Source organism: Gorilla gorilla, chromosome 18 (genome assembly GCF_029281585.2).
Source record: "Gorilla gorilla gorilla isolate KB3781 chromosome 18, NHGRI_mGorGor1-v2.1_pri, whole genome shotgun sequence".
NCBI lineage: Eukaryota > Metazoa > Chordata > Mammalia > Primates > Hominidae > Gorilla > Gorilla gorilla.
Genome location: NC_073242.2, coordinates 123,158,650 through 123,186,512, shown reverse-complemented (window position 1 = coordinate 123,186,512; position 27,863 = coordinate 123,158,650).

The following is a 27,863-nucleotide window of genomic DNA, read 5'->3' as shown; positions in this document are numbered from 1 at the left end:
AACAGTTATGAAATCACAATTATATAGGAAGAATAAGTTGTAGTGTTCTTTGCAAAGCAGGGTGACTATAGTTAAAAGTAAAGTATTGTATATTACAAAGTATCTAGAAGAAAGGATTTTGAAATTTCTTATTAAAAAGAAATGATGAATGCATGAGGTAATTAATACACTAACTATCCTTATTGGATCATTAGACAACATACATATTCATTGAAACATCAAATTGTATCCTATAAATCTATATAATTACAATGTGAAAATTTTTTAAAAATAAATTAATGAATTAAATAACAATTTTAAAATGTTCTCAATCACCAATGCAAAGTTTAGGAGCTTTGTTCTTGACTCAGCCTTAAGACTGAAAACTAATGTGTTAGAAATATTTGTAGATCCTCTCAATTTTGAAAGAATCCTAGCTAAACTACTGAAATATAAAATATATTCTATGTAATATGCTCTTAGGTATATTCTTAGGTGAACTCTGCTTTTAGATGAAGCTTATAAAAATGAAAAACGTATCTGAAATAAAATTTTAAAGTATTTGGAAAATTACAGCTTAATCTCTTAAAGACAAATTTTCTATACAGTAACCTTTTTATGTGTTTTTGAAATGGGGTATACAATTATTTTCCCTGATGTGAGACAAAATATAGAATGTTGGCATTTTATCTAAGAAGTTAACTTAGGAAGAAAGAGTGAGAGGCAGAGGAATGAGGGAAGAAAGGAAGGCTGATGATGGGATACCTTATCAAGTTGCCTAATGCTGTATTGGAACCTAATAGGCCTTCTAAGGAGTTTTATTACATAATGCAAGACTCCTCAATCTGGGAGGAGGAAAGGGCTTTATTTTTGAGTGGTCACAGGTTGCCCCATGGGCATAAACTCTACCAAGCTGCTAGGTTACACCTACATGAGCATCCCACCTGCTTAAGTAAGAGCAGCCACAAACTGTGGGCCATTCCAGGTAAGTGTCATATCACACCTGCACCAACTAGTCAAAGCCTGGGTCAAAGCCTGTGCAGAACTGATCGCTACAGCAGAGGCTAAAATAAGAAATGGGGCTAAGAGAGTGAAAAGCAGTGCCCATATGTATCCAAAAACAGGTTGAAGATATCTTTAGGAAGGAACAGATAATTTTTTTTATTCATACAATAACAGATGCATATGAACTCCTCGACTAGTCACCCATTCCTGTCAGCCCTTGGGCTTCATAACTAAATCATTCTTCCTTTGTAATCCAGTCCCACATTTTCAGCTATCTCTATATGTTTATTATCTTAAATATTTCTTTGCTCTATACTCTTCCCCTAGTCTTCAACCAATTTCTTTCTTTATTGTCCCAACCCACAGACTGTTATTTCCACTTCGATGTCCCATAGAAGCTTCAAGGGTTTGAAATACCTAAAAAACAACTCATCTTTCTCCCTAAAACTCCCTCTCCTTCTCCCACTTCAAAATTTCAACTAATGGCTCCCCCTGTTATTCCCACCAGAATCCTGAATGATCCCTGTTTCCCCTCATTCACTCCATACATGTAAATCTCATTAACGTTACTTTCTAGATATTTCATGAATCCTTTCCATTCATTCTGTACTAGAAAGTGTTCCCAGTTTAGACCCTGGTGGTTGGTGGCCTCTTACCTAGGCGCTCTCTCTCTCTCTCTCTCTCTCTGTGGGTGTGGGTGTGGGTGTGTGTGTCCTGAGAATTTATTTACTTCTGGTTTTTGTTTGTTTTTTAGTATCCAGAATCTACAGGGAACTTAAATCAATTAGAAAAAAAAATAACCCAATTAAAAAATGGGCAAAGGACATGAACAAACACTTCTCAAAAGAACACATACAAATGGCCAACAAATACACGAAAAAAAAAATGCTTAGAATCACTAATCATCAGAAAAATGCAAATCAAAACACAATGAGATACCATTTCATACCGGTTGGAATGGCTATTATTAAAAAGTCAAAATACAACAGATGCCAGCAGGGCTGTAGACAAGAGGAAGTGTCTGTATATTTTTAGCTATAGCCCTACTTCAAACGTGTCCCCATTACAGCCAAAAGAGCGGCCTATCTAAAGGACTGTTCTGATCAGCTCACTTACCTGACTGAAACCTTCAGTGACTCCCATGGCCTGCAGGTCAATGCACTAATTCATGACTATAACATCTGAGATATCCTTGATCTGGCTACTGGTCTAGCCCTCTCTGACTCACGCTTTATAAACCATGCATTCTGGAACTTTTTAGTTGTTTCCCACATCAGCATGCTACTTCCCATCCATGTAGATTTGCAGAGACCTCCTCATCTTTTTAATTCCCAGTTCCCACTCTCAACATGGGCCATCTCCTACCCACACTTCAAAACCTAAGCAAAACAACACCTTCCGTGACACCTCCATGCTGAGTCAGATGCCATCCCCTTTGTATTGTAGTTCTTTGCTTGTGTGCCTTTGTCTCACTTTGTTCTCTTTAAAATAAACTCCATGAGGACAATGATCACCTGCTATTTGTGTTAATATCTGCACCTAGTGGCATAGTGTCTGGAGTATAGTAGGATCTATTTTCAAGGAAAAAAAGATTATATCTATACCAATAGACATGAATTAGCGCTTTTTTTTTAAAGATAAGCTCCCTTTGAACTAAGTCAATGTTTACAAGAAGAGTTATACTAAAAAGTTCACTTTTGCTGCTTATGTTTCATTTATTTCAGGCAATTAATTCATTGTTATTGGTAAATCGATACTTTTTATTGATACTGAAAAGAGAGAAATAAACTAATGACTATCTCTGTTAGAGTAGATTTGTTCATATCTATCAGTAAAATGTTAATTATCTGAAAGTCAATAATAAAACATAAACTGTGATCTTAAATGTTTTTTAGGGGCTCAAAAATAACTAGAATTCATGTCAGCATATAAAAAAAGATCAGAGTATTTTTAAGATATGATAAAATTTTATTTTAGTTTCTTAATAGGGATTTTTGTGACCTTATAGAGTTCAACTAATTATAATTTTAAAAATAGGATTTATAGAGTTTTAGAATTAGAAACAATTTATAGATTATTTTATTTTTCTTTTGAGGAATCAGGTCATCAGAAGATCAAGGAACACCTATAATGTCACTAGATCCTAATTTAATTTAAATTTTAGAATCCAGGTATTCTAACTCCTGTCTTGATACTATTTCTACTTTATTATGTTGCTTCCCAGGGCTTTAAAAAATAAAAGCTGGGAAATTACATTTGCTTTGCATATACAGCACCAATTATCAAATTCAGCATAAAAGCATAACATGTATACATCAAAAAGAAAACATAAAAACTTCAAATTAAAAGCATCTCAAAACAATTGAATATAATAGGGAAACCTTATACAAATGCAACACTCACCCATTAATAAAAAGAAACCAATTGGAGAAAAAAGAAATTCAATATAAACATGTTGGAATATAACCTAATTCATTTTAATCCAATGCTTCAAATTGAAAAAAATTAGCACTAGTGTTATTTTCCTTTATCATTACAATCTTGCTTTTCATTACATTATGCTATGTTTTGTATTAAACATAAAATCAATTTTTCACCTTAACACATGCTAGAAATACAGAGTCACCATATTGGAAATCAGTAGAAAGTGTCTTTGTTTCTACTTTTTTTTCTTTGAAAAAGCTTTGGGAAAAAAAATCATTTACAATGTTTAATTTTAATAACTTAAAGAATGTAATTGATTTTTGTTTGTTTTTGACATGGAGTTTCACTCTTGTCACTCAGGCTGGAGTACAATGGCATGATCTCGGCTCACTGTAACCTCCACCTCCCAGGTTCAAATGATTCTCCTGTCTCAGCCTCCCGAGTAGCTGGGATGACAGGCACTCGCCACCACACCCGGCTAATTTTTGTATTTTTAGTAGAGATGGGGTTTCATCATGTTGGCCAGGCTGGTCTCAAACTCCTGACCTCAGGCGATCTGCCAACCTCGCCCTCCCAAAGAGCTGGGACTACAGGCGTGAGCCACCATGCCCAGCCAATTGAATAGTTTTTAACTCAGAGGATAAATGCTTGAGGGGATGGAAAGCCCATTCCTCATGACGTGATTATTTCACACTGCATGCCTGTATCAAAACATCTCATGTACCCCACAAATATATAAACCTCCTATGTACCCACAAAAATTTTATAAAATAATGAAAATATTTTAAAACTAAAAAAATTGTTTTTTAATTAAGCAACTTTATTTAAATAAAATCATTCTTCCTCATCCTCAGTCCTGGGATCTACCAGAAAGAATTAGCAACATCTTAAAGATGACAAAGTGTTAAAGATAAACTGCTATTAAGTAAAAGTGTGAAGTGTGGAGGGGACAAGCTGGATGCCTGAACCATTTTGTTCTATCTTTAGGACAGTGAAAGAGCAAGAAGCAGGGTTGGGTGGGGGACACATATTCTGTTGAGCATTGTCACCACTATATTCACTGAAATTCATCTGCATGCTTGTATGTATACTTTTGATTCGCCTGATACACTGAAAATTATATGAAATTGTTCTCTATTCTTTAGATAATTATAATCTAAGTGCTAATATGAAGCTTAGAATTTATATGAAATATGTATGCCCACAACAAGACATTTCAGCTATTTCCTAGATAATAATCTCACTTCACCCTGCACAAAACAGGCACATGATCATGTCACTCTGACCTGGTTTGAGTCCAAGGAGGCTTTTGTTTTTAAAATAATTTAGGTTAGTAGTTAAAATATGAACTTTGGGCCAGGAGTGGGAGCTCATGCCTATAATCCCAGCACTTCGGGAGGCTGAGGCGGGCGGATGACTTGAAGTCAGGAGTAGGAGACTGGACTGGCCAACATGCTGAAACCCCATCTCTACTAAAAAAAAAAAATAGAAAACTTAGCTGGGTGTGGTGGCGGGCACCTATAATCCCAGCTACTTGGGAGACTGAGGCAGGAGAATTGCTTGAGCCTGGGAAGTGGAGGTTGCAGTGAGCAGAGATCTTACCACTACACTCCAAAACAAACAACAAACAAAAAAATTCTAGAGTCACACTGAAAATCTTAACAACCTGCTTCTACTACCCATTTTTTTAATTTTTATTTTGACCTGATTTTAGATTGATAGCAAAATGCACAAATAACACAAAGTGCCCCCTATGTCCGTCACCCTACTTCCCCTAATGCTAACATTTTCAGAGCCATCCTTATTTTCTCTATAAAAGAGCAGAGTTCTCCTTTTAGAGATTTGGAAAGATTATTAAAAGATAAGTTACAAAATACAGTACCTGACACGTATAAAATATTAAATAAATACTAGCCATGCTTAATTATTTTGTTTTAAGTCTATATGAGTCAAGTTTTAGTAGAAATATGGGCTAGAAAAAAAAAAACAGAAAGCGGGACTCTGTGATCCGACTTGGGCTTATAGAACAGACTGCACTAGTTTGTTCTCATGCTGCTAATAAAGTCATACCCAAGACCGGGTAATTTAGAAAGGAAAGAGGTTTAAGGAACTCACAATTCCACATGGCTGGGGAGGCCTCACAGTCACGGCAGAAGGCAAAAAAGAAGCAAAGGCACATCTTAAATGGTAGCAGAGAAGAAAGCTTGTGTAGGGAAGCTCCCATTTTAAAAGCATCAGATCTCGTGAGACTTATTCGCTACCAGGAGAACAGTAGGGGGAACCCGCCCCTATGATTCAATGATCTCCACCTGACTCCATCCTTGACATGCGGGGATAATTACAATCAAGGTGAGATTCGGATGGAGACACAGCCGAATCATATCAATGACTAATGAGAGTTACGTCCAGAACCTAATGAAAACCTGTCTGAGGCCACATTCCCTGTAAAGCAGATTTGAGATAGAGATTTGTGTAGAGAATATTTAACTGGGTAAAATCCTAGGAACCAACAACTGTGGCGAAAAAGCTGAATTGGATAAAGGGAGTTGAGATGTGAGGCAGTCACAACAAATACCTCAGCTAATCTCAAGGGGGAGCTGAGAAGCTGGGACGACCCTTCAGAGTTGCCCTAAATTGAGGCAGGAGTATGGAGTTTTAATACCTTTCACTGGCCATTCTTCAGATACGAGTTGTCCCCAAGGATGGACATCAGCTTGACAAGTTATTAATTAGATCTCCTGAGAATAAATTCTAGAGAGAATCAGCTGAGAGGCATGATTTGCCAACACTCCCAATAGCTGGGCAAACTTCAGTTTTGAGGGAGGATTTGGGTCACACACAAAAGTCTCCACAACCAATTATTCATGGGAAATTCTATGTAGGCAGAGCTATTTCATGGCCAGTTAATCAAAACTACATAATCTATTTGGTTAAGCAAAAGAAATTAAAAAGATAAAATAAAATCTATGTATTAACACTCAAAAGTTTTTTAATGCATTTGCCTTGCATTTCGTATGTTTTGCCTTGCCTTTTATATGTTTTGCCTTGCATTTGCTTATTTGCTTTTAAGAACCTTTAGAGAACAATAATTACTAATATAATATGGAGTAGCACAGCATAGACGAGGGAAGCTAACTCTCTCCCTTTTCCCAGAACCTGGAACAGCTAAAGATCCTAAGCATTGTCAGCTTTGGTATCTGACATAGTTTGGATGTTTGTCCCCTTCAAATCTCACGTTAAAATGTGATCCCCAATGTTGGAGAGAGATGCCTCCTGAATGGCTTGGTGCTGTCCTCTTGGTAATGAATGAGTTCTTACCCTGTGAGTTCATGCGATATCTGGTTGTTTAAAAGAGACTGACACCTCCTCCCTGTCTCTCTTGCTTCCTCTCTCACCATGTGATATGCTGGTTTCCCTTCACCTTCCACCATGATTGGAAGGTTCCTGAGGCCCTCCCTGGAAGCAGGTGCCAGTACTATGCTTCATGTACAGCCTTCACAACAAGGAGCCAAATAAACCGCATTTCTTTATAAATTACCCAGCCTCAGGTATTTCTTTATAACAATGCAAATGGGCTAACAGAGTATCATTCATGGACAGTGAGTGTATTAGTCAATTTTCATGCTGCTGATAAAGACATACCCAAGACTGGGTCATTTATAAAGAAAAAGAGGTTTAATGAATTCACAGTTCCACATGGCTGAGGAGGCCTCACAGTTATGGCAGAAGGTGAAAGGCGCATCTTACATGGCAGCAGGCAAACAGCAAATGAGAACCAAGTGAAAGGCGAAAGGGGTTTCCCCTTATAAAACCATCAGATCTCATGAGACTTATTCACTACCACTAGGACAGTGTGGGGAAAACTGCCCCCATGATCCACTTACCTCTCACTGGGTCCCTCCCACAACATGTGAATTATGGGAGCTACAGTGCAAGATGAGATTTCAGTGGGGACACAGCCAAACCATATCAGACAGTAATAACTTTCAATTAAATATAGCTAGACTTTCTGTCAGTGGGTCACAGCAGTCTAGAGAACACATTGAAAAACTCTGGGAACAGCAGATATAGAGGTCAGATCTAGAGATTTTGAACAAAGTTTAGTGCTACAATGCATTGGTGACCACAGACAAAAGGTGTCTGTTGTTGTTATAGTTTGTTTTCTGTCTTGTTTTTCATCATGGGAGGACAAAAAGAAAAAATGGGGGCAATGGTGAAGGAGAAATGAAAAAGACCTGCTTTTCTATGGGTGGAAGCGACTAAACGAGAGAATAAATTTGGATCACACAACAAATGCAAATCAAGTTAGAAGCATGAAAGGCATGATTAAGGCCATGGTTCTAATAGAGATCAGCCAGCGGAACCAGGATCATGCCACACCGAGAGAGGCTGCAGAGCCATTGCCTTCTCTCCTGTCAAAGCTAAATTAATGAAATGGAACTCACAGAAGCACTATGTAATCAAATATTGGTGGGACACAAGCAAATTCTTAAAAAGTTTCATTGATCAGTGATAATATCTTTTGGTGTAAATATCTCCTCAAAACATTTCAGGAAAAAAAAATAAAGCTATAATTTTACTTTAGAAATATTTAACTTTGTTATACTAGTTTACTTATTTTTTACCTAATACTTCTGATATATTGTTATGTAGGTTAAAGATGCTCGATTCATGCCACTGTGGAAACCACACATAATTTAGGCAATAATGCAAATTCTTTTCAAATTCTTTTATCAGTGTATTCACTTTATTTTTATTTCAAACACAATACAAAATTACAGGATGCTATCAAAGTGATGCTACAAAACCCCACTAAAATTTTTTCAATTCTTCAAATCACACACTTACACACACACACACACACACACACACCACATGCATTCCCCGTACAGACCTTTTTTTGGGGGGCCTGAGTAAATAATTGCATTTTATTTTCAATTTTTCATTTTGAAATAATTAAAGACTTACCAAAAATGTTGCAAAACTACGTGCCTTTTTGAAGTAAAGTCTTGAAAAAGTTGTTTGGTATATCCTTTATAGTAATAAAAGAAAACACGTGTATATTCTGTTGATTAAAGGCATGCTGAGATCGTCAGACATGTGATTTCATCAGAGACTCCAATATAGAGCACAGCTGTAACGACATCCTAAGAGTGTTCTAACTGAAATGTGTTGGAAGAAGGTTCTAATTTTTTTCAACCCTTCTCAAGTTGGCACTCAGCAGATTTCCACTCTATAAAAGTAACTCCTGCTCTGCAACTAATGTTCACAGATAAGCTCCAAACATATTTACAGCTCCATTTAAGTATAATGTACACACAGTAAAATTCACCCTTTTCAATGTGCAATTTAATGGGTTATGGCAGATGAATATCATCATTTGACCACAATCATGATCAAGATACAGAAAATCTGCATCATCACAAACTGTTTTCTTTTGCTGTTTTGCATTTGATCTTTTCTCCATTCCTGAACACAGGCAACCACTAATCTGCTTCTGTTTCTACAGTTTGCATTTTCTAGAGTATCCTATTAGTGGAATGATACATTGGTGTCTTTCATGTCTAGCTTCTTTCACTGAGCATAATGCTTTTGATATTCATTTATATTGCTGTTGTATCAGTTTGCTCCTTTTTATTGTTGAGTGGTACTCCATCTACAACTGGTTTATCCATTTACAAGTTGATGGACACATCTGCTATGAACTTCAAGGATGAGGCTTGGTACGGATATGTTTTTATTTATTTTGAGTCGCAGTGGGATTATTTGGCTATATGATCAGTACTAAGTTTAACATTAAAAGAAACTGCCAAACTGCTTTCCAAAATGTCTGTACCATTTTGAAGTCCCACTAGCCAGGTGTGAATAGCAATTCTTCACATCATGTGGTATGGTCAGTTCTGCTCGTGTCAGCCACTCCAGTGGGTGTACAGTGGTACCTCAATGTGGTTTTAACTTGCATTTCCCTGATGACGGGTAATGTTAAGTATCTTTTCATTTGTGTATTGGACATCATCTCTTTTTAAATTAAAATATCTGTACAAATATTTGGCCCATTTAGGTCAAAATATTACGTTAAATGAGTTATTTGTGTTTTGTTATTTAGTTTTTTAGTTATGTGTACATTCTAGATGAAAGTTCTTTATCAGACATATTTAAAATTATTCTGTCCCAATCTGTGGTTTGCCTTTTCATTTTTTGATGCTATGTTTTAAGTTGCAAAAGTCTTAATTTCATGAAGTCCAACTTACTATTTTTTTCCATTTTCATCCATCCTTTTCTTATCTAAAAAGTTTTTAGCTATAGTAAGATTATTAAAAATTTTTCCTATTCAGTAAGCTTTATACATTTTATATTTACATTATGTATAAAATACATGTTGAGTTAATTTGAGGATATGGTGTGAGGTAATTCTGAAGTTCATATTCTCCATTTAATATCCAATTTTAATAGTACCATCTTTATAAAGACATTGATTTCCTTATTGAAATATTTTGGCAACTTTGGCCATGTAAGGCAGGATATATTTCTAAATTATTTATTCTGTTTCACTGATATATATGTCTTCTTCATGCCAGTAAGTTTACTGTACTGTTTAGTGTAGCTTTACAATATGTCTTGAAATTTGGAAAGTTTTCCAACTTTATTCTTCTTTCTAAAACATGCTCTGGCTATTCTAGGACTTCTGCATTTAAAAAAAAAATTAGAATCAGCTTTGTAATTTCTCCAAAACGGCCTATAGGTTTGACTGGGATTGTGCCAAATCTGGAGATCAGTTTCAGAAGAATTATCATCTAATAAGTATGACATGTATATTTACCAATGAACTTGATACATATTTCTACCTATTCAATCTCTCGTATTAGTGATTTAGAAATTTTGGATCAGCATACCTTTTATTAAATTTATTCTGAATTATTTTATTATTTTTGAGGCTATTATAAGTTAAATTGCTTACATAATTTTATTTTCTAATTGGTGTTGATTGTGTATAGAAACACAATTGATTTTATTTATTGATCTTTCATCCTACAACTTTGTTAAATTCACTTCATACCTCTAGCACACTTCTGCAGATGCCTAAGGATTTTCTATGTATATGTTTACATCACGTGAGAATAGTATTTTTCTTTCTTCCCAACTTGGGTGTCACTTATTTCTTATTTTCTTTTCTTTTCTCTTTATTTCTTTCTTCTTTCTGTCCATTCCTCCTTCCTTCCCTTCTTTCTTTCTCCCTGTTTTAGAATCAGTTTTGTAATTTATCCAAAAGGACCTATAAGGTTTCATGGGAATTCCACTGAATCTAGAGATCAATTTCAGGAGAATTATCATCTCATAAGTATTAAATATTTATCAATGAACTTGGTATATATTTCCACTTATTTAATATTGAATGCAATACTTTAAAGAACTAGGGAGAGAGGACATCATTGCATTTTTCATAATCTTATGTAGAAAGTATTAAGGCTTTCACCATTTTAAGTAAGATGTTTGCTATAGATTTTTTGTAAACACATAATCAGTTTGAAAATGTACTTTTCTATCCTCAGTTTGCTGGGAGTTTTTAATTTAAAAAATGTGTTACATTTTGTAAATTCCTTTTTTGCATCTATTGAGAGTGTCACGTGATTTTTCTTTTTTCTGTCAGCATGGTAGATTTTCAGTTGTTGAAACCAACTTGAGATAAACCCCACTTGGTTAAAACACATTATCATTTTTAAATATTCCTAGACTCAATTTGCTAATATTGTATTAAGAATGTTGCATCTAAGTTCATAATGGTTATCAGTCTGTCATTTTTGAGTTGTGATATCTGTATTTGTTTCTGATATCGAGAGAATCCACGTAAAACATCTACTTCTGTCATCAGTAATAATCTGACCAGGGATAACACCAACAGTTAGAGAGGAACCTGTCATTACCTGTGGCAGCAGAGATATCAGAGATTCCAAAAAGAAAAGCAAGGTTAAAATTTCAAATATAATCACATGAAATATCAGAAAGCCAGGGGATAGAAATATAGGAGAGCAAAATCTTAGAGGTCAAAACAAGTAGTTAAGTACTGCACATGATAATAAAAAGTAAAATCTTTTCCTAAGGCAGAGCCTGGCTGCTGCCTAGCTTCTTTGACAATTCTTGGTAGGCTTTCATGGCTTTATAAGGGCTTATACTTTAGGTAAAGTTATAGTCAGGGAAACGGTGGGTGTAGGTTGGCTCTGTAGAAATGAAGCATTACAGGAGCACTGCAGTGAGAAAGAAACTGATACTGATGATACTTCGGTCACACTAATAATACATGCTAATGATAATCATAGCAATCATGGTAATGACAGACAATATATATATAATATTAGCATGCTTCTATTTGCACATATACATATGTGAATAGAAACATTGATTTAAAGACATGAAAGTATAGAAATAGCCTACACCTGATAAAGATATGCTCATACACAATAACAAACCTCAGCATAAACAGAGATTTTGATGTATCACAGAATTCTCCAATAGATCACAATTTTGACACTATGGGAAGTGTCATTTTCAGAACTTTTCTTTATCTCCATTATCTCTATTCTCTATTTCCAACATTCCTGGAGACTGAACTCAAGGATCAGTAAATATTCTCAACCTTAACCATAGCAGACTTCATTCATCCCATATATGCTTGTTATTTTTCCCCATTGACAGAAGGCATTGTACCATGAAATATACAACATATCTCTGACACACCTGACGAAAACAAACAATGGGGAAAGATTGACTATTTAATAAATGGTGATGGGAAAACTGGCTAGCCATATGAAGAAAGCTGAAAGTGGACCCCTTCCTTACACCTTATAAATAATTAACTCAAGATGGATTAAAGACTTAAACATAAGATCTAAAACCATAAAAACTCTAGAAGACAACCTAGCCAATACCATTCAGAACATAGGCATAGGCAAAGACTTCACGACTAAAACACCAAAAGCAGTGGCAACAAAAGCCAAAATTGAGAAATGGGATCTAATTAAACTAAAGATAGCTTCTGCACAGCAAAAGACACTATCATCGGAGTGAACACACAACCTACAGAGTGGGAGAAAATTTTTGCAATCTATCCATCTAACAAAGGGCTAATATCCAGAATCTACAAGGAACTTAAACAAATTTACAAGAAAAAAACAACCCCATCAAAAAGTGGGAAAAGGATATGAACAGACACTTCTCAAAAGAAGACATTTATGCGGCCAATAAACACATGAGAAAAAGCTCATCATAGGCTGGGCGTGGTGGCTCACGCCTGTAATCCCATCACTTTGGGAGGCCAAGGCGAGTGGATCACAAGGTCAGGAGTTTGAGACTTGCCTGGCCACTATGGTGAAACTCTGTCTCTACCAAAAACACACAAAAAAACTTTAGCCAGGCGTGGTGGTATATATCTGTAATCCCAGCTACTCAAGAGGCTAAGGCAGGAGAATTGCTTGAACCCATTAGGTGGAGGTTGCAGTGAGCCGAAATTGTGCCACTGCACTCCACCCTGGGTGACAGAGTGAGGCTGTCTCGAAGAAAAAAAAAAAAAAAGGCTCATCACCCCTGGTCCAATGAGATACCATCTCGCGCCAGTTAGAATGGCAATCATTAAAAAGTCAGGAAACAACAGGTGCTAGAGAGGATGTGGAGAAATAGGAATGCTTTTACACTGTTGGTGGGAGTGTAAATTAGTTCAACCATTGTGGAAGACAGTGTAGCAATTCCTCAAGGATCCAGAACTAGAAATATCATTTGACCTAACAGTCTCATTACTAGGTACACATCCAAAGGATTATAAATCATTCTACTATAAAGACACATTCACACATATGTTTATTGCAGCACTATTCACAAGAGCAAAGACTAGGAACCAACCCAAATGCCCATCAATGATAGACTGGATAAAGAATATGTGGCACATATACACCATGGAATACCATGCGGCTATAAAAAAGGATGGATTAATGTCTTTTGCAGAGACATGGATGAAGCTGGAAACCATCATTCTCAGCAAACTATCACAAGAACAGAAAACCAAACACCACATGTTCTCACTCATAAGTGGGAGTTGAACAATGAGAACACATAGACACAGGGAGGGGAACATCACACACTGGGGCCTGTCAGTGGGTAGGAAGGAAAGAGGAGGGATAGCATTAGGAGAAATACTTAATGTAGATGACGAGTTGATGGGTGCAGCAAACCACGACAGCACATGTATACCTATTTCACAAAACTGCAAGTTCTGCAAATGTATCCCAGAACTTAAAGTGTATGTATGTGTGTATATATATATACACACAAATGTAAATGTAAATGTAAATAAATTGAAAATGGTAAAAATAGAAATATGTTTCCTACACAAATAGTGACATAATAAAGCAAGATAGAATGTATGTTTGAGTTAAAAAAAATTGCTTAGAAGACAACTTGAATTCCATTCCAAGGAACTAGTTTTCAAAAGTTTACAACCAGATTTCAGTTTGGCAAAAGGCAACAATGCTGTTTTGAAAATAATTTCTGAAAAGAGCTTCCCCAGCAGTTCCAAATGGCAGTCCTGATACAAGGAAGTAGGGGCAATTTTGTTACCACCAGGAACACTGAATTTATTTTCAGACCTTGAAATTCTGGGAGGCCCTCGAATAATAATCAACTACAATATTTTACTTTACATAGAAATATTGTTTTAATGTTAATATAAAAGCTTGTATATGAACTAAAATTGTCAATCTGCCACTTTTAAGAAAGAAGAATCCATTATGTCCCTAATCTATAGTGAGTTGATATGTTCCATAAGCAGTTCTGGAAGGAGGCTACACTTAGAGCATAAATTGGTATAGATCGCTTTGCTCTCACAGATAGCGACACAATATTTTCTGCTGAATGGGAAAAAGTTTGAAGGCATAAATCAAGATAAAGCAATCATCTGACAAAGAATTACAAAGAGGCCCCATACCTTTTTCTTAGTGAACTCCATGTGACACATTGATTTTCCACTGAAGATAAAAGCCAAAATCATGTGTCATCAATAGAAAGCAAGCAAAACTATTTGGTTCAATATGTTATGGTACTTAACAAAAAAAACTTGCAGAGAAAAGACAAATCTAAAATGTTGCACATGATTCAAACAAGTCTGGATCAGAAGAGACATTTCAGAGGTCACTGCTAGAGAGTCAAGGATACATTAGAGAGAAATAAACTCCTGCTTTTTTGTTTATCTACTTACATACACAGATACTGTCTGATGAGGATGATTGATATCAGGTATGGTATTTGATGGTATAGTCATTTACAAAATAATTCATCCCTTATGATCTAATGCAATTTTCTTCATATTACACGTGTATATTTAAATACTTCCTTGTGAAGTGGAGGCTAGCCAGGCTGCTGTTAGCATATCCAGTACATTTCTGCAAATTCCAAAATGGCAAATCCCACAGTTGAAATTTCAACCTCTCTAGCGTCCCTCGGCTGGAGTGCATAATCACGGCAAAAGTCTGCAACATCAGAGGTGGCCACCACAGACACAAAGTCTATGTTTCTCATTCCATTCTACCAAATCTATTCAGCAGTCTGGGTGAGGGGGCTTGGCAGTATCTATGAGCAGAAAGCATTCAAATGGCTGGTATATGTGCTTCCGGGGAAACTAAGGGGAAAAAAGAGAGAGGGAGGGAGGGAGGGAACAAGAAAGAAGAAGGAAACTCAAGGAGAGAGGAAGGGAAGGAGGCTGGCAAGAAGGGATGGAGGGAGCAAGGGAGGGAGGAATAAAGGAAGGAAGTTACACCAAGTTTCAAAACTGGCCACGGACTGAGAAGGATTAAGAGACAAACGGAATTGAAAGCATTTATGTTCATACTCGGTATTTTTCTTACCCATTCTTGCAAATTAGTAATTTAAAAATTTTCATTTCCACAAATCCACGTGTTTTCTTGTTCCTCTCTCTCCGCTCTTTTTCCTTCTTTCCTTCCTGCCTTTCTTCTTTCTTTTCAACATAGGTTATATAAATGTGTGAGAGCTATCACTAGTCTACATTAATCATCAGGATTTTCCTGTATATTTCCAATTAAGATGACCCATAATAATATTCTACTGTAATTTTGGAGGGTCCAAAATACTAGATGGCATTTAGTGTTTTGGAAATCATGACAAGTCTAACAGGACTTTAAAAAACCTATCAAGACATCTGATGTGTTTTCTTGCCCATACACTCTTTAATGAGGTCTGCTTGACCCTTTCTTCTTCCCTTCTCTAGTCATGGGTTCTTCACACTGAAAACTAAGCTTTGCATCAGTGTTTGACGAACAGGTGACATAATAAACTGCAGTTACATTTTAAATTCAGCTCAAGATGGTAGATGAGAAATCTAAGATTGTGAAGTGAGATTTAGCATGCTGTTCAGTATGCAACAAATCTGAGTGTTGCTCACACAGGATTCATACCAACAGGCTCCTTCCAAAACCTTTCAATGCAAATTCTAGCAAATGCACACTTGGAAGAAAAATGTTCCATGAAGTTGTATATGTAAATTTATACTTTCAGCATTTATGTATATAATTTCAGGGGAAGTGGGATCAACTTAACATTATTAAACATAGTCCAATGATATTTACAACATAACTTCAGAAACATTTTATTACTAGAAGTATTTTAAAAAGGATGTACCATTTAGGATTTAAGACACACCCCACAAATGAAAAAACAAATGAGATTATAAACAACATTTTTAAAAAAATTATGCCATCTTTTCACTACAAAATCCTCCTGGGGGAAAAATATCTTTTCCTTCATTATTAAAGGATGTTATCAGAGCACAGTGGAATTCTTTCAGATTTAGTCAGAAGGTTCTCTGGAGTTGAGAGATCTATTGGAGAATATTTTCTTTGAAAGTCCATGTCCTTTCCCCAGGCCTACATCATATATAAATAAACATTTCAGAAAAGGGGCCATGTTAAGAAAAAGTGGGTTGAAGATTGTAAGACCTGGTTCCTGGGTGCCAAATAATTCACAAGTTGGAATAAGCTGGGTTTCTGTAACACTTCTCTATGACTGCCATTGATACTGAACTATGCCAAGGAACTAAGTCCTACCAAGGAAAAGCAGGAGGAAAACAGGTGTAAGAAAACATTTCCTGTCAGTGTGTCCAGAGATAGCATGAGTCAACAGCGGCTCCTCATGAAGCCATCGATTCGTAACACTGGAGTATCTAGAATGCATCTGGGTCGAATTATTAAAAAGAAAGTTCTTCTCAAGCTAGTTGTAATGGTAGCTAATTTAAAAAATTAATGTTCTGCGATTCTGATAAAAACCTATGTGGTGAACCAACAATAAAGGCGGCTGGAGATATTGGTATGAAATAGTTATTTTTCCTTATATACCTGGACGTTCATGTAAGAAATTATACTTTTGGAAGGTCTGTCATATTCTCAGTGTATAAGAGTTGAATCATTTTTAGAAGTTATTGTCAGAATTTTGCTTTAATAGTGCAGTAAAGTGTGCATTCTCTCTCCCTCATTTTCATTCAACAGCCTCTACAAATTGAGCCTGGCTCAAAGGTCTTTCCCTCTTGGAATATGACTCCTCCCCTGTCCCTCTACATAGGCTGTTCTATAACAAATTATTTTGCTGTCTTGATTTTTCAGAGACCTCATGCTAGTAGTAGAGAGTCAGGAGAAAGTGAGATGTCCTATATAAAAGGCCTGCTAGAAAAAGAAATCAGCACTGAGTTCTAAGGATACTGAACAACTTTTTAAAAAACAAGCAAGCCATATTAAACACATTAGTTACAACCAAATTAGATAAAACCGTGAAAATTATCCAAGAAGAAAAAGTACATCACCTGTCTAGGTTTAAAATTGCTTAAGGCTGCCATCCAAGGACCATCTATGATAACAAATACAGTAGTCTGTATTGACACAAAGTTTTAGTGATAGACGTAATTACATTCTTCTGCTGGTGGTGTTCTAGAATAAATGGAATATCTGCTGATCAAATCTGAATGCATCCCATAATATTAGCATGTAGGATCCCAGATCTGCAGGCACTATCTCTTTCTCAGATCTACACTTTGAATATTATGTTAGTTAAAATGAGAAGTATGTTAGAAAATGTCTTTTACAAAAGAAATATTGGCTGAGTATGGTGGCTCATGCCTGTAATCCCAACACTCTGGGAGGCCAAGGTGAGAAGATCTCTTGAACTCAAGAATTTGAGACCAGCTTGGGCAACATATCTATAAAAAATTTTAAAACTTAGCCGGTGTGGTGGTGCACACCTATAGGCACAGCTACTTCAGAGGCTGAATCAAGAGGATCACTTGAGCTTGGGAGTTTGAGGTTGCAGTGAACTATGAACATGACACTGAACTCCAGTCTGGGCAACAGAGTGAGAACTTGTCTTCAAAAAAATAAAAAAGAAGAAAAAAATAGGAAATATTGTGTTCACATCTGCTATGGTACTCTTTCTTATATAAACTATTTCTTTGCAGTATTCTAGAGGATTTAAGACAAATTTACCACTGAATAATTTCATATGGTATATTATTGCATTAGTATAGTATGTTATTATATAATTAGTATAAGTGACCAGTGCTGCAACAACCACATTCCAAAAAGTATTGTGATCTTCCAAAATTACAATGTCTAAATGACATTATTCTACTTCATGAGACCATTATACCTTAATTTTTCAGCACCATGAAAATCTACAAATGCCCTCTAAAATATATTTAGAAAACGTGGGGAAAAAATAGATACAGTTTCAGAAGATACATATATTTTGAAAATTAGCCTTTTTGGAATAAATTATTCTTTATGACATATAAATAAACACATTTTTCAGACTGGCGGGGTAACATTTGCATCAGTCAAAATAATTAGATTACTAAAACCTGTAATCTTATTAGAAAAATGGTTTATTCAGAGAATCATTGGAATTATTAGCCTTCAAGCTGCTATAGATTGAATCTGATCAAAATAATTAAGATAATATTATTTCATTTTTCAGTATAATATCTCCTTAGTATTTTTGTTTCTTATTTAATATGTGATTATATTTACTTCTGTGAATAATATGGATGAAGATCATTACAGTGTCAAGATCACTGGGTTCAGAGCACAGAAACCTCAAGTCTATTCTTTTTTCTTAAATACCTGTAAGACTTTAAAGAAGACAGAGTTTCTGGACTCTAATTTCTCTATCTGTAGAATAAATGGGTTAGACCAAATAACTCCGTTCTGCTTATAAATTTTCTAATTATATGACTGAGCTTACACCTGGAAAACAGTCTATCTCCTGTATAAATTAATGATAGAAATGAAAACCACCACGTTTCATGAAATTAACCACATAAATATCAACATCAACTGCTCAGAAGGACTTAAGTGCAAGTATCACAGGAATTCTGAAGCACAGAGAACTAAATATAAGAAATGTAACACTCTTCGTATTTTCAAAGAAGATTTTAATAATATATGTAAACACAGTAACCTGTTCATAAGAAAAAAGAAAAGGGACGTCTTAGCATATTCAGGGTTCAACCAAAACTACTACTGGAATGTAAATCAAAGTAATATTCACCTAACTGTCATAATTGGCATGAATAATTTTAAGTAAAACACTTTTATTTGATATTAAATGTGAACAATAAGCCAAAACAGAGAAAATTAATAAATTGATCATTTATTGAAACTGAAATAAAAATATATAATTATTGAAGCCTCTTATATACATAAACCAATCATTGCTTAAATGAGCTGACATACTAGCTCCATAGTTTTATGTCACTAAGGAACTCTTTTGAACACAATAAAGAAACCAGAATTGAGCACAAAGAATGATGAACTGGGAAGTTCATGGCTTTCTATCTACTAATTAGGAGTACAATCATTCAGTCAAACAGCCACTCAACAAACATTTAGCATACAGCTTCTGGATACCAGGTACTGGTGTAGGTGCTAGAGCAACAAGGAAATAGTCCCTGCATTCAGTGAGCTCACAGGCAAGTAAACAAGTAAGTATAAAGACTGCATGACTGATTGGGAGTGGTGGTTCATGCCTGTAATCCCAGCACTTTGGGAGGCCAACGTGGGCAGATCACGAGGTCAAGAGATCGAGACCATCCTGGCCAACATAGTGAAACCCCGTCTCTACTAAAAATACAAAAATTAGCTGGGCACGGTGGTGCACGCCTGTAGTTACTTGGGAGGCTGAGGCAAGAGAATCAGTTGAACCTGGAAGGTAAAGGTTGCAGTGAGCTGAGATCACACCACTGCACTCCAGCCGGGTGACAGAGTGAGACTCTGTCTCAAAAAAAAAAAAAAAGACTCCATGATAAATGTGTATCTACAAAGGGCACAAAGGAATGAGTAGCTAATCCCCAAAGCCATATGGAGCAGTCAGTATAAGCTTCAGGAAAAGAAACTGAAGTAAAAAGCTAACCTGAATCTGAAAAAAATGAGTAGGTATTTTCCAAGCACGTTTCAGGGGAAAAGTTGCAGGATGCAGAAGTCCTCCCAAGTACAAAAAGAGAATGAACTCTGGACAACTGGCAATTTATGGCACACAGGAATCAGTAAATGTAGGGATGAGAGGCACACAGAAACATGGGCAAAAACAGGAATTTTGACTTTATTCCATAAATCATGGAAAGCCACCAATGGGTTTTAAGTAATAAAATACTAAGACCAGGTTTGCATTTTAGAAAGATCAATTTGATTTCAGTGAGGAGGTCCAAAAATGAGAGCAGCAAGGCCAGATAGAAGTCCTGCTGCAACTAGCTATGGTTAGAGATGCAGACCAAAACTAAGGTGAAATCATTTAGAAGAAAGAACGTGGATATAAGAGCCATTGGTTTGGCCTCTCCACATCATTTTTTTATTTTATTTTCATTTATTTATTTATTTATTTTTTGAGACAGAGTCTCGCTCTGTCACCCAGGCTGGAGTGCAGTGGCGTGATCTTGGCTCACTGCAAGTTCTGCCTCCCGGGTTCACACTATTCTCCTGCCTCAGCCTCCCGAGTAGCTGGGACTACAGGCACGCGCCACCACGCCCAGCTAATTTTTTCTATTTTTTAGTAGAGATGGGGTTTCACCGTGTTAGCCAGGATGGTCTCGATCTCCTGACCTCGTGATCCACCCACCTCGGCCTCCCAATGTGCTGGGATTACAGGCTTGAGCCACCATGCCCAGCTGGCCTCTCCACATCTTTACTGTTATACTGATAACATGGGGATGAAAATAAATATTATTTGTATTTAAACTATTATTGTTATGTGAAAATTAAACAAATAACATACTATGATAACATCGGAGGTTCAAGAAATATTAAGTCTTGAAAATAGGAAAGATGAAAGGAAGGAAACAGGGAGTGGGGAGGAAAGTAGGAGAAAGGAGAGAATATAGGAATGAGAGAGGAGGAAAATAATAAGAAAGAAGTAGAAAGCTAGGTACGGTGGCTCATGACTGTAATCCCAGCACTTTGGGAGGCCGAGTCAGGCAGATCACAAGGTCAGGAGTTCAAGACCAGCCTGGCCAATATGGTGAAACCTTGTCTCCACTAAAAATACAAAAATTAGCTGGGTGTGGTGGCAGGCACCTATAGTCCCAGCTACTCGGGAGGCTGAGGCAGGAGAATCACTTGACCCTGGGAGGCAGAGGTTGCAGTGAGCTGAGATCACACCACTGCACTCCAGCCTGGGTGACAGAGAAAGATGCTGTCTCAAAAAAAAAAAAAAAAGAAAAAAAAAAAAGAAAGAAGTAGAAAAAGATATAGTATTTCTTAATCAGCAGAAGCTACTCTTATTTTTCAATACTCTACCTTTCTAATGTATCACTGACAAGGAAAGGTCTTGAATAATTGACTGAAGTCAGAATAGGTAAGGCACTCTACCTGTGGATACATGAGAGGCCTTAAAAAGTTCATGGAAAATGTATATTATGAAAAAAACTATGCAAAGGTTTCAATTTTGGCAGCAAAATAAACTCATACTAATTTATTATAGCATGTTTGAACAGGATCTAGTTTGAGACAGTAAGAAGGAGTAGACATTAGTTTGAAAAGAGCCCCTAGCAGAGCAATGTAAATTCTGCTAAAATTGAAGCAAGAACAAACATTAGATTATGATGAAGCTTGAGTGAAAGAATGGTGAAATCACTGATGCTTTACAAGAAGCTTGAGGGGACAATGCACCAAAGAAATCAGTAGTTCACAAGCGGACAGCTTTTTTAAAGAAGAAACGAGATGATGTGGAAGATGAAGTCCACAGGGACAGATCATCCATATCAATTTGCAAGGAAAAAAATTAATCTTGTTTGTGCCCTAATTGAAGAGGACTGATAATCAACAGCAGAAACAATAGCCAACATCATAGACATCTTAATTGGTTCAGCTTACACAGTTCTGACTAAAAAATTAAAGTTGAACCAACTTTCCACTGCATGGGTGCCAAAAGTGTTGTGCTCAGATCAGCTGCAGACAAGAGGAGAGCTCTCAATGGAAATTTTAAAGAACTAGGGTCAAGATCCTGAAGGATTTCTTTGAAGAATTGTAACAGAAGATAAAACATGGCTTTCCCAGTATGATCCTGAGGGCAAAACACAATCAAAGCAATGGCTACCAAAGGTGGAAGTGGTCCAGTCAAAGCTAAAGGGGATCACTCAAGAGCAAAGGTCACGGCAACAGTTTTTTGGGGACATTCCAGGCATTTTGCTTGTTGACTTTGTGGAAGGTCAAAGAACAATAATATCTGCATATCATGAGAGTGTTTTGAATAAGTTAGCCAAAGTTTTAGGGCAAAATACCTGGGAAAGCTTTAGCAGACAGTCCTCTAACACCACAATGTTTCTGCTCATTCCTATCATCAAGCAAAGGCAATTTTGTGAGAGTCTCAATGGGAAATTGTCAGGCATCCACCTTACAGCTCTGATTTGGCTCCTTCTGACTTCTTTTTGTTTCCCAATCTCAACAAATGTGGAAAGGGCACCCATTTTTCTTAAGTTAATAATGCATAAGAGACTGCATTGACATTGTTAAGTTCCCAGGACCATCAGTTCTTTAGGGATGAAAACCGAAGATCACATTTTCAATGTTTATCTTTTAACTTCATTTTTCCACAAACTTTTTGAAGTTTCTCCATACAAATGTCTCCATACAAATGAGCACTTGCAAAATAAGCAGAGAGTCTCATTCAATGGACAGAAAGTTCTGTGCCATCTAAAAATTATCTTAAGCAAGTTCAATGTGTAGCAACAGACTGTATTGATAAATATCAGTTAGTTTGACTTCTGCAATGACCATGATGGAGTAACAAGAACTAGACTTTCTCTCCCTCCTGAAACAACCAAAAAAATGGCCAAAATGTATGCCACAAAAATTTGCAAGACCCTGTAAAGTCAGTCTCAAACAAGGTGAGCCTATCAACGGCCCTAATTTATGCCTGGAGAAAGTTTTCCAGCCCACTACTCCAGGAGAAAAGCCCAAGAGGAGCCCATTGTTCTCCCTGAGCTGAGGGGACAGACCTGAGAGTCCACAGAAACCATGTTGACATGAGCTCTCAGGACAAGGTTTCCGAGAAGAAGGGGCTCCACAGAAAGAGAACTCCAGAGCTCTGCAAAGGGTCCCCCTAAAGTACATAGCTAAGTAATTGTTAGGACAGGCCTAGAGAAAAGTACCTACGGTTGGGGAAACAACACCCAGATAAGATGAAAAGTAACAGTACACATGCTCACCAAGGTCCAGTAATAGTGCTTATTTTATCAGCCAAACCAGAAACACCTCAAGATTCCCAGGGATACCCAGAAGGATCTTGCCTCACTAGTTGGGAGTGATTAGCTCTAAAATGAGAACTGGTCTGATCCCACCTAATGAATTTTTAAAGCAAGACCAAAAAGAGTCAAACTCTTTCCAACTAAACTTAAATACATACCAATACAAAGATCAAGAATATTTATATATACTTCCAGCACTCAATGAGATAAAAGTCACCATATCTGACATCCAGACACAGTTTAGCAGAGACACAACAGTAACAACAAAAGACAGAAGAACGTGGCTCATAATAAGGAGAAAAATCACTGAGTCAGAACTGATCCAGAGTAAATCAAGGTGCCAGAGTTATCAGTTAAGAACATTCAAATGCTTATTGAAACAGTATTCTATATGTTCTAAAATAGAGACATGCAAGATACACTAAAGGAGGCTGGGCGCAGTGGCTCACGCCTGTAATCTCAGCATTTTGCGAGGCCGAGGCAGGTGGATCACGAAGTCAGGAGTTCAGGACCAGCCTGACCAATATGGTGAAATCCCATCTCTACTAAAAATACAAAAATTAGCGGGGCATAGTAGCATGCGGCTGTAGTCCCAGCTACATGGTAGGCTGATAGCACATTAGTCATTAAAGAAGAAAAGATAGACACCTCTCAAAATAAAATAGAGAGAGAAAATAAATTTTTAAAAAACATGAACAGAGCAATAGTAGACAGTAAATTTCAAGTAACTGAATTTACGTGTAATCTCAGTTCCCAAAGGAGAGGAGAGGGAAGATGTGAAAACATTTGGGACTTTGAGTCAGGCAAAGCTTTCTTTGATATGACCCCACAGCATGATTTATATAATAATATATTGATAAGAAGAACTCATCAAATTTAAAAAAAAGAATCTGCTCTTCAAAAGAATCTATTAAGAGACTGAAAAGACAAGCTGCAGGCTGGGAGAAAATATTTGCAATTCATATATCTGATGAAAGGCTTGCATCAAAAATATATTTTAAAAGCTCAAAATTTAATAACGAAAAACAAACAACCCCATTTAAAACTTGGGTGAAAGACTGGAACAGACATTACAAAGTAGACATTTGTTTGGTAAATAAGCACATATGCTCAACATAATTAATGCTTAGGGCAATGCAAATTAAAACCAAAATGAGACGCCACTATCTATTTTTAAATAGCTAAGATTAGCATGACTGATAACAGCCAAGCACTGGCTTGGATGTGGAGAAGCTGAAACTCTCATACACTGCTGATGGGAATACAAAAAAGTGTAACCTTTGAAAAACAGTTTAAGAGTCCCTTAAAAAGTTAAACATACTTCTGCCGTAAGACTCAGCCATTGCACTCCTGGGTATTTACCCAAGAGAGATAAAAGTAGGTGTTCATATAATGATATCAACACAAATGTTCATAGCACATGTATTCATAATAGCCCAAACTAGAAACAGTCTAAATATCAATCAATACATTAATGAATTAACTTGCTTTCTCCGAATTAATTATGGATACATACTATAACATGAATGAATCTCAAAATAACTATACTAAGTGAAACAAGGCAGACTCTAGAGGTAAAACATGCAGAGAAAAAAACATAAAATGTCAGACAAAAAAGTGCATAGTGTAAAATTTTATTTATATACATTTTTTGACAGTATAAATTACTGTCCAGTGACAGAAAGCAGTTTGGTGGTTTTTAAGGGCCAGGAATGAGGGGCCAGAGAAATGTATTATAAAGAGGCATCAGGAAACTGGAGGTGAAGTATATTTCCATCACCTCGATTGCGTGCTGATGGTTTCTAAACTTTCAATATTTTTAGATTATTATATGTTATACAAAATAAAGCTTGTAATAAAAATCAAAAGATTGAGCCATCCTTATTTTCTCTATAAAAGAGCAGAATTATCCTTTTAGAGATTTGGAAAGATTATTAAAAGATAAGTTACAAAATACAGTACCTGACACGTATAAAATATTAAATAAATACTAGCCATGCTTAATTATTTTGTTTTAAGTCTATATGAGTCAAGTTTTAGTAGAAATATGGGCTAGAAAAAAAAAAACAGAAAGCGGGACTCTGTGATCCGACTTGGGCTTATAGAACAGACTGCACTAGTTTGTTCTCATGCTGCTAATAAAGTCATACCCAAGACCGGGTAATTTAGAAAGGAAAGAGGTTTAAGGAACTCACAATTCCACATGGCTGGGGAGGCCTCACAGTCACGGCAGAAGGCAAAAAAGAAGCAAAGGCACATCTTAAATGGTAGCAGAGAAGAAAGCTTGTGTAGGGAAGCTCCCATTTTAAAAGCATCAGATCTCGTGAGACTTATTCGCTACCAGGAGAACAGTAGGGGGAACCCGCCCCTATGATTCAATGATCTCCACCTGACTCCATCCTTGACATGCAGGGATAATTACAATCAAGGTGAGATTCCGGTGGAGACACAGCCGAATCATATCAATGACTAATGAGAGTTACGTCCAGAACCTAATGAAAACCTGTCTGAGGCCACATTCCCTGTAAAGCAGATTTGAGATAGAGATTTGTGTAGAGAACATTTAACTGGGTAAAATCCTACGAGCCAACAACTGTGGCGAAAAAGCTGAATTGGACAAAGGGATTTGAGATGTGAGGCAGTCACAACAAATACCTCAGCTAATCTCAAGGGGGAGCTGAGAAGCAGGGGTGACCCTTCAGAGTTGCCCTAAATTGAGGCAGGAGTATGGAGTTTTAATACCTTTCACTGGCCATTCTTCAGATACGAGTTGTCCCCAAGGATGGACATCAGCTTGACAAGTTATTAATTAGATCTCCTGAGAATAAATTCTAGAGAGAATCAGCTGAGAGGCATGATTTGCCAACACTCCCAATAGCTGGGCAAACTTCAGTTTTGAGGGAGGATTTGGGTCACACACAAAAGTCTCCACAACCAATTATTCATGGGAAATTCTATGTAGGCAGAGCTATTTCATGGCCAGTTAATCAAAACTACATAATCTATTTGGTTAAGCAAAAGAAATTAAAAAGATAAAATAAAACCTATATATTAACACTCAAAAGTTTTTAATGCATTTGCCTTGCATTTCATATGTTTTGCCTTGCATTTCATATGTTTTGCCTTGCATTTGTTTATTTGCTTTCAAGAACCTTTAGAGAACAATAATTACTAATATAATATGGAGTAGCACAGCATAGACGAGGGAAGCTAACTCTCTCCCTTTTCCCAGAACCTGGAACAGCTAAAGATCCTAAGCATTGTCAGCTTTGGTATCTGACATAGTTTGGATGTTTGTCCCCTTCAAATCTAACGTTAAAATGTGATCCCCAATGTTGGAGAGAGATGCCTCCTGAATGGCTTGGTGCTGTCCTCTTGGTAATGAATGAGTTCTTACCCTGTGAGTTCATGCGATATCTGGTTGTTTAAAAGAGACTGACACCTCCTCCCTGTCTCTCTTGCTTCCTCTCTCACCATGTGATATGCTGGTTTCCCTTCACCTTCCACCATGATTGGAAGGTTCCTGAGGCCCTCCCTGGAAGCAGGTGCCAGTACTATGCTTCATGTACAGCCTTCAGAACAAGAAGCCAAATAAACCTCATTTCTTTATTAATTACCCCACCTCAGGTATTTCTTTATAACAATGCAAATGGGCTAACAGAGTATCATTCATGGACAGTGAGTGTATTAGTCAATTTTCATGCTGCTGATAAAGACATACCCAAGATTGGGTAATTTATAAAGAAAAAGAGGTTTAATGAATTCACATATCTGCACCGCTAGCTGTATAAATATGGAAATATCTTCACTGCTACCTGTACAAATATGGAAATATCTACAGCGCTACCTGTATAAACATGGAAATATCTACACCGCTATCTGTATAAACATAGAAATATCTACACCGCTATCTCTATAAACATGGAAATATCTACAGCGCTATCCATATGAACATGGAAATATCTACACCGCTATCTGTATAAACAAGGAAATAACTACACCGCCATCTCTATAAACATGGATATATCTACAGGGCCATCTGTATAAACACGGAAATAACTACACCGCTATCTGTATATACCTGGAAATATATACACCGCTATCTCTATAAACATGGAAATATCTACACCATTATCTGTATAAACATGGAAATAACTACACTTCTATCTCTATAAACATGGAAATATCTACACTGCTATCTGCATAAACATTGAAATATCTAAACCGCTACATGTAAAACAGGGAAATATCTACACCGCTATCTCTATAAACATTGAAACATCTACACTGCTATCTTTATAAACATTGAAATACCTACACTGCTATTTGTATAAACATGGAAATATCTACAACGCTATCTCTATAAACATGGAAATAACTACACCGCTATCTCTATAAACGTGGAAATATCTACACCACCATCTGTATGAACATGGAATTATCTACAACGCCATCTGTATGAACATTGAAATATCTTCACCGCTATCTGTATAAACATGGAAATATCTACACCGCTATCTGTATATACATGGAAATATCAACACCGCTATCTCTATCAACATGGAAATATCCACACCGCTATCTCTATAAACATGGAAATACCTACACCGCCATCTGTATCGACATGAAAATATCTACACCGCCATCTGTATAAACATGGAAATATCTAAACTGC